The sequence below is a fragment of the Capsicum annuum genome, chromosome 1, assembly GCF_002878395.1.
Source record: "Capsicum annuum cultivar UCD-10X-F1 chromosome 1, UCD10Xv1.1, whole genome shotgun sequence".
Classification (NCBI taxonomy): Eukaryota; Viridiplantae; Streptophyta; class Magnoliopsida; order Solanales; family Solanaceae; genus Capsicum; species Capsicum annuum.
The window spans coordinates 11,783,272-11,791,645 of NC_061111.1; positions in this window are offsets into that span (position 1 = coordinate 11,783,272).

Sequence of the window (8,374 nt, forward strand, 5' to 3'; positions counted from 1 at the left end):
TCAATTATAGTTTCTTGAATAGTTCATAACAAATAATTCATAATTAATTACTTCAAAATAAAAAAAAAAGTAGATAAAATCAATTTGAATTTGTTAAAAATATTTACCTATATACGAATATTGAAAGGAGATCAAGTATAAAGAAAAAATATTATCGTTCTAGTTATACCATTTATAACATTCACATTTAAGTCAAAATAGGATCATAAAATACTAAATGTAAAAAAGAGATAAAATTTATCTCTAAAAATTTTAAAATTTTAAACGAATAAATCATAATAATCTCAAGCAAGATCTTGAATTTTTTATTTTTCATTCGTGTCAAAAAAATTGATATATATTTTTTTAAATTTTATTAATGGATTCATTATTTAGTGAGACTATATTACAAAAATTTGTATTTGGATAAAGAAATCACTAAGGTAACAAACTTATTTCTCAAGTAAGAAAAACACTATGAATAATTAAAATTATTTGTAATCATTTTTAACAAATAATTTTCTTGTTTCAAACTTATATTGTTTGAATATATAGTGACCTTCCCATAGGTTTCTTCTTCTTGAAATCTCATTATTATTTAGTAACAACACTCCTTCAATATACGTATCTTTTACTATACCAAAATATGATATTGAATAACAACTAATAAAATAAAAAAACCCAATCATTTTTATATCATAATTATGCAGGACCTCAAAATAATATACAATCAAGAAATTGTATTATTCATAGTATAAATTTATATTTTGTATAGAGAGATTAAAAAATTAACAAACTTAATTTTCTTGAGAAAGAAGAATCACTATGAATAATTCAAATCATTTTCAACAAATGATTTTCATGTTTCAAACCTATGTTACATTATGATTACATTGTTCGGCCTTCTCATATGTATATTCTTCTACTAAACTCCCATTCTGAAATATTAATAACATTTCATCAATATGTGTGATTCTTATTATGTCAAAACCTTTATATTTAAAGCCTGGAATTTATGAAGAAAATTTTGAATTGATATTTAGCAAACTATTGACAATTCTTATTTCTACATATTCATAATGAAAAACTTAATAAATACCAATAAGGCTAATGATCAATAACAATAACAGAGAGAGAGAGAAAAAGTGTGATAATATTTCTGTGTTATTGAATTAGTATATAAGGTCAATTTTTTCATATAATAAAAATGGAATGTAAATTGTAAATTAATTTTTTCAAATTAGTACACAAATTAACTTAAATTCTAAAACTAAAGATATTTATTTTTTCAAAATTTAAATTTTTCATATAAATATCACTGAATTGATATAAATAATATTTTAAAACATGATAAATGAATTAAATAATTCAAAAATATTGTGGCATTATATTTTTTGTCTCTATTTTATTTAATACATAAGAGATGTTAAAGCCATACAATTACTTCATTTAAATGTGGAAATCTTGTTGAAGACTAATACCCCACTAAAATAGATTAATGCATATTAATTTAAAAGTTCAACAAAAGAATCTCCTTTCTTTTATAGTCCAAACTTACCATTTAAAAATTATTTAATTTGAATTAATAAGTTCATAGTAGATTGCACAAAATAAGTTAATTAATTATATGTATTTCTATTAAATAAATAATGTACGACATAATTGTAATACGACTACACAATCAACTAATTATTTTCAATTAATAAGAATCAATTTTATAATCATAATATCTAAACTCAAGTTCCTTAAATTTAATGTTGTAAATTTTAAAATATATTTATGGATAAAGTAGTCAATGTTCATTGTTTTTTTTTAATCAATATATGTATATCAATTACGTAACTTTGCATATATTTTCTGTTAAAATAATTCTCAATATTAACTAATTTTTACATCAATTTAATCTAATTAATTTGATGAAAATAAAATTATTATAAATATTATAATATCTACTTACCATAAATTTGTCCTAATTTTATATCTTGATTATATTTAATTAATGTACAATTATATAAAGGACTCAAAAACGGAAACAATTGATATTAGTTACCTTTGTGATTTCGGAAATTCAATTCCACAAATTTATCATATTTTTATAGTTTGATTATATTAATTTGATATTAGTTACCTTTATAATTTGGGGAAGAATTTTAAAAGGGTAACAATTATTTTTTTCTCAATTACTGATTTGTTTCTCAAAAAATTCTTATAAAATTATAATTTGACTATAGTCAATTGATTCTTTAATTATATTTATAATTTTCTAATCACTCAAATAAGATAATAATTATTTTATTTCCTAATTACGGATTTTCTTATATTCATTCATTTATTGTTTTACAAAAATAGGTCAAACTTATTTTCGATTAAAGTTGAAATATATTTTTTTTAAAATGTCAATTAAACTTTTTTCATATAAGTTATTTGATTGCTAATTGATTATTAATTCTAATACTTTCTTGTTTTACTCAGTTGTAACGAAATCATAATTTTTTTTAATATAATATCATTATTTATATTGTTTGCATATTTTGAGAGATGATATCTATATTTTTATTTTGAGTTTCCATCCGGTGTTCGATGCCCTCATTGGAGCCCTAACTAATTTGGATCGCGCGTTGCAGGGCCCATTAAGGTGGCAACGCTTCCAACAGAGTTTTCTCCATACCCAGGGTCAAACCCTCGACCTATGGTTAAGGGTGGAGCAACCTCATCCACCGCACCACAACCCATATTGGTGACACTATATTATCATAATCCCCATTTGATAATATTTGTTTCAAGATTGGAAATTAACTATTTTCTATTATACAAAAATGTAATTAGTGAAATTCATACAAAGATTGTTTAATTAGTTGAATTAGTCTCAATATAGTACTAATATCTAATTTTAACTATCTTTCAATTAAATTCGTATTTTTGTTTTATTTGAATTCAAAATTTTACATCCTTCCATTAATACTAAAAGTTTCTCATCTCAATTAAAATATTTCTTTTCCAATTATGTCTCTTGATTGTAATTGATTACCCTGTCATATTGAGTTACTCAATATGTCTTTTCATATATGTCAAGTAATTGCACAACTAATATTACATACATTATTTAAACATACGAATGCTATAAAATAAATAAATAATCGACAAAACATAAATTAATTAACTACTAATCTTAGTATGAAATAATTGAACAATCATTTATTTTTACCACTATATGAAATGTGAGATAGTATTAAATAAATAAATAATCAATAAAACATAGAATAATATAACATAATTAACTGCTAATCTTAATATAAAATGATTGAACAATAGTAATGATTTTCATCCGACAGAAATGAAATTTAATTTTTTTTAACCACAATAAGAAATAATATTAAATGAAATAGTATGAAATCATAATAGCTTCCACCCAATAGAAATAAATATTAGTTATTTTTATTTACCAAAATATGAAATAAAAAATAATATTAAATATTTAAATAATCAATAAAATAAATTTTTGTTATAAAATAATCTGTAAAATAAATTTTGTTGCCAAGAAAATAGATTTTTGTTACCAAAATACCAAGTGACTAGTTTTCAATAAGCCACTTGACATAATTTTATGAAAACTTCTTTGCTTTATTATATATACTAGTATATATATGTGCTAAATTTGAATTGTGAAATATGTTATAAATATATTAATTATTTTTCAAACATTTATTGAAAGAAGAGCAGGGGTAAAGGATACTCAAGAGTAGGAATGACGAGATAATAAACTACATCACAAATTTCTAACAATATTTAGGAGACTATGGAATAATAATGTATTTGAATTTACAGGTAGTTTCCTTGAATTCGATGTTGTTAATTTTTGAATATTTTAGAAAAAAATTACTTTATTTTATTTGAGGATTTTCTATCTCTCTCTATATATTCATAAATATCATCACTATGTGGCTATGGCACTTTTGTGTTATTCAATAACTATTCACTAATATGATTTGTATCCTTTTATTTCACATTTTTTATCTACGAAAATAATATTGCAGAAAGAAATAAAATAATAGTTGAAATATTATTATACCAACAAAATTTAACGTGATCAAATTAATTATCAAATAATTATTATGATTATTTTTTTTATTATTGACCGCATCGTGCGGGTACAAATATTAGTTACTTTTAAAAGGTTGGTATTTATGTTATTTATAAAAAAAAAAAAAAAAAAAAAAGAAGAAGAAGAAGCTCCATTGATAGTTCCACTAGTAATAGTTGCCAATGCCAGTTCTTTTTGGGTGTACTTGGATCTGTAAAATTTGGGCCATAGTAAAGCAAATACAGGCCTGTCCATCCAAATATCAGGCCCAATTTTTATTTTCTCTCCTTTTTCCTCCTTCCAAAATTTCTTGCATGGAACCCAATTTTTATTTTTAAGAAAATAGAAATTCTCCTGTTTATAGTTTATGAAAGATTCGATATAATATCGAAAATTTAGGGTGTGTTTGGTATGAAGGAAACTTTTCAATTTTTTTATGTTTGGCTAGTTAAATATTTTCTCTAAGAAAACAAGCTTCCGTAAAATGAGCTCGCTAAGGAAAAGTAGGGAAACAAGTAATTACTAGTGACATTCCACGTTGTGTCCTCCTACCCTCCGGCACAACTCATTTTAACCCCTACTCCCATAACCTTCATCCCCACTATCTCACACCTCTACTCTCACCCGCAATAATATTTTTAAAATTATATACAAATGCTTTTAAAATAAAAAAGACAACCACAATAATTTTCCTAGAAAATATTTTTCAAGCAAACATTTTCTATGAAAATTATATTCATTCCTACCAAACACACCCTTAATAATGATAATCTTCTCTAAATCTTAACCCCAAAATGTCATCAGCACCAAAAAAGATAATGAAAATTACTTTTAAGCAATCAATAACCATAAGTAGTTCTTTTTTTCTCAAGTACTACAAAGAATAATAAGTAGTGGATATAAATTATTTGACAGTAGACTAAACTATAAAGTTGTAAATTTTTTTCAATCAACTCAAGTATTATGGACCTTATAAGTCAATTTTGAATTATCTTAAATCATATCCAACATATCTTGATAGAATTACTTTTTCTAAGACATCAAATAAGGGGGGAAATTGACAAGATAATCATCTAATCAACCAATAATATTCTCCATATATAAATATTAAGGAACTAATCGTCACAATCAAAATTCTGAATGGCCCTTTAATTAAAGTTGAAGCAATGTTATGTGTAGCATAATAACCAAACATAATTTGGTCTTATTCTAACGTAATCACATGTGGTTGCTAGCTAAAGATGTTAAAGGTGAAAAAACATATTTAGGATTAACGTTTTAAAAAGAGTTTTAACTGTTACTATATTGATATATAGTGCAATTTTTTTATATGGAGTTGTTTGATACGCAAATTAAATTATGTTAAAATTAAAACTTTGGGATTGTAATTTCTGGATGATAATCTCATATAGGAGGAGGAACAAAACAATTATAAGTTTGATGAGATAAGATGGATATTTCACTATTAAGTTGGGATAAGAATCATATCGTGTTTGATTGACAACATAAATTTATCTCGAGATAAATTTATACTGCCACCCAAACATAACATAAATCTAATTTTAAATCTAACCTTGAAATATTTCACCTTATCCCACGTATCAAACGACTCCTTAAATTATATGAAAACTTGCCATAGATGACTTATTATTGTTTACAATAAGTGAAACTAATATCTATTCATCAAAAAAAAATACGATTCAATACATTTCTTATGTACTCATAGGTACTATATTGGATTTGAATTAGATTTCGAATCCCTCTATATTGAGTGACTGCCTCCAATATGTTGTTACTAGCAAATACCACTATTTTTGGTTTTGAATCGTCCAAATTATTCTCGCAGAAGATTCGAAACCATTTTTTTTTATCCTTCGAGAAAAAGATAAGATTCATTCTCTTTATAAAAAATAGGAGATAGAACCAATCACGAAAAAAGTAACGTGATTTATTAATTACAATATAAAGATTATTTATGCAGTCGGTGTATATAAGTTAAGTTATTATGATCGTCATATAATTGAAAAAAAAACTCCATTTCAGAATCGTAGATAAAATTTTCATTTCGTATGCATACAACTTCTCCCTTATGTACATAATGAGATAACACAAAATTTTTTTTTTTTAAAAAACTATCTATCATAAAAATACTGTCATTACGGGCTCTGTATGGCTAGTGCTTTACAAAAAATCTCTAACTAAAGCCTAAAATAATTATTGTGTTAATATACTTGTACAAGTTAAAATAAGTTCCAAACGAAATTGTCAAAGAGTGACATGAAATAATATAATGTGTTAGGAATAGGTCTTTTCTTCTGTTGTAGTAGCACTTGTATTATGGAAGTGGGGAAGAAAGATGCTCATATTAATGGAAGCACCATTGTCCACTTTTTGCAAACATATCATAAAAGATGCAATCTTGATCTCCAACATAATCCAACCATTATCTCAAAGTTTGATTGGACCTTTGAAGAAGCAATCATATTATCATTTCTTTTTATATCAATCCAAACATTTGAAGATGATCCCAAAAGTCATTTTTTAATACATTTTCATAGAATACATTTTACACCATACATGTCCCCTTATATAATTCATTAGGAAAAAGGGAAGTATGGTATGCCATGCATTATGTGTTCACATCGATAAAAGCCGCATCTTACAGGATACGTGAGCTTGCTTTCAGTGTACAAAGAGCTTTAATTTGTGAAGTCGATCGACAGACATATTTTGGATGAGTGGTACTCAGAAAAAACTAGGAGGTTGGAACATAGATCGATCTCTTTCTCATGAGTTCCGTGTAAAAAAAATACTATAGACCTCCAATTGCTTAATAATCCAATTATATATAAGCAATTTATCCTACTATCAAAAATTTATCTCACAACTTGAACCGTAATCACATAAAAATGACTTTACCAAACCTCCAAAAATTAACTTAAATCGTAATAAAACAAAATTTGGAAAGAGAACAAATGGTATAGGTAATCATCAAAGCATAAACTGATAAAAATATGAAACTTTTATTGCAAATTCAGTGAAGTTATATAAAGTGCCCCACATAAGTTTTTCCCGGAACCCCCCATAACTAAGGTAAACAACGTAGGAAAAGCACCTATTTCTGTATCGATTCCAAAAGAGCAAAGAAAAAGGGAATGATTTGTTAATAGAAATAAAAAAAGTGTTTTAGCCGTAACGATATAAATAAGATTACTCATCCGAGCCGTAGGAACATGTACCTACGGAATACTAGACTTCTTCTTTTAAACATACTAATGGGATATTACAAATCAAAATGGGACCTTGACTACTCTTATCTCTTTGTAGAAGTAAAACACATTACAATAAAATTAAAAAACACATTTCTTTTTCACCTCCTTTTTCTTTCTTATCTTCATTGTGGAACATGGTTCTTTTTCTACGTGCGAATGATAATTCCGATGTTTCTCAAAAGAAGAAATTAAAACAGTAAAGTAGAATCACTATTTCTCCATTAATTAACACAGATTTAATCACATAAATTATGTTTCACTTACTTTATGTAACAGGACAGGAATAACTTATGATTTGAAAAAAAGCATGTGTTACTTAAGGCCCACACTACGAGTAATTTCAAAAAGTTGACTCCCTCCATATACTTTTTCAGGCTCAAATTAATTCTCGTAATCTATAATAATATTTAACTAAAATGATATTGGAACCTTGGAGTTTTGATGAATGACAATATGAATGAAATAAGTTGATATACATGTTCCACTGATCCGACAAGTTCAGGAGTGCAGTCTACGGTATAAATAATTAAAAATCAGAATTTAAATCAGTGCAACTGGAAACTTCAACTTATTGATCATATGTGGGGAATAGAACAAGTTGAATTTGATTCAAACACTTGATGATAAGAGAAAACAAGTTGAGTTGAAAGAGGAGTCCTATGTGAAGAAGGAGTTTCACTTCTGAGCATGTTCTTAAGAGTCCTATGTGTAGAGGGAGAGAGAATCTAAAAATTGCAGAAGTTCATGCAAAATGTATAATTTGAACGACTCTTTGGAGAGTTGGAGTTTGACTACAACACTAAAGAGACAAGAGTTGGAATTGAAGAAAGAGTCTCACTTGAAGTAGAATTCTATGCAATGAGAGTTTTGATTAAAGGAGGAGTTTAAAATAAAGAATGACTCTTTGGAGAGTTGTGTAAGTATAGAATCCAGCTAAGAGTTTTAACGTTTATTTTTAGAGTTGTTCATTGTGTTTGAACTATTGATGTAGTCTTAGTTTCAGTGTGTTATAAACTGAATTAGGAGTTAGTCTTCGAGTTGG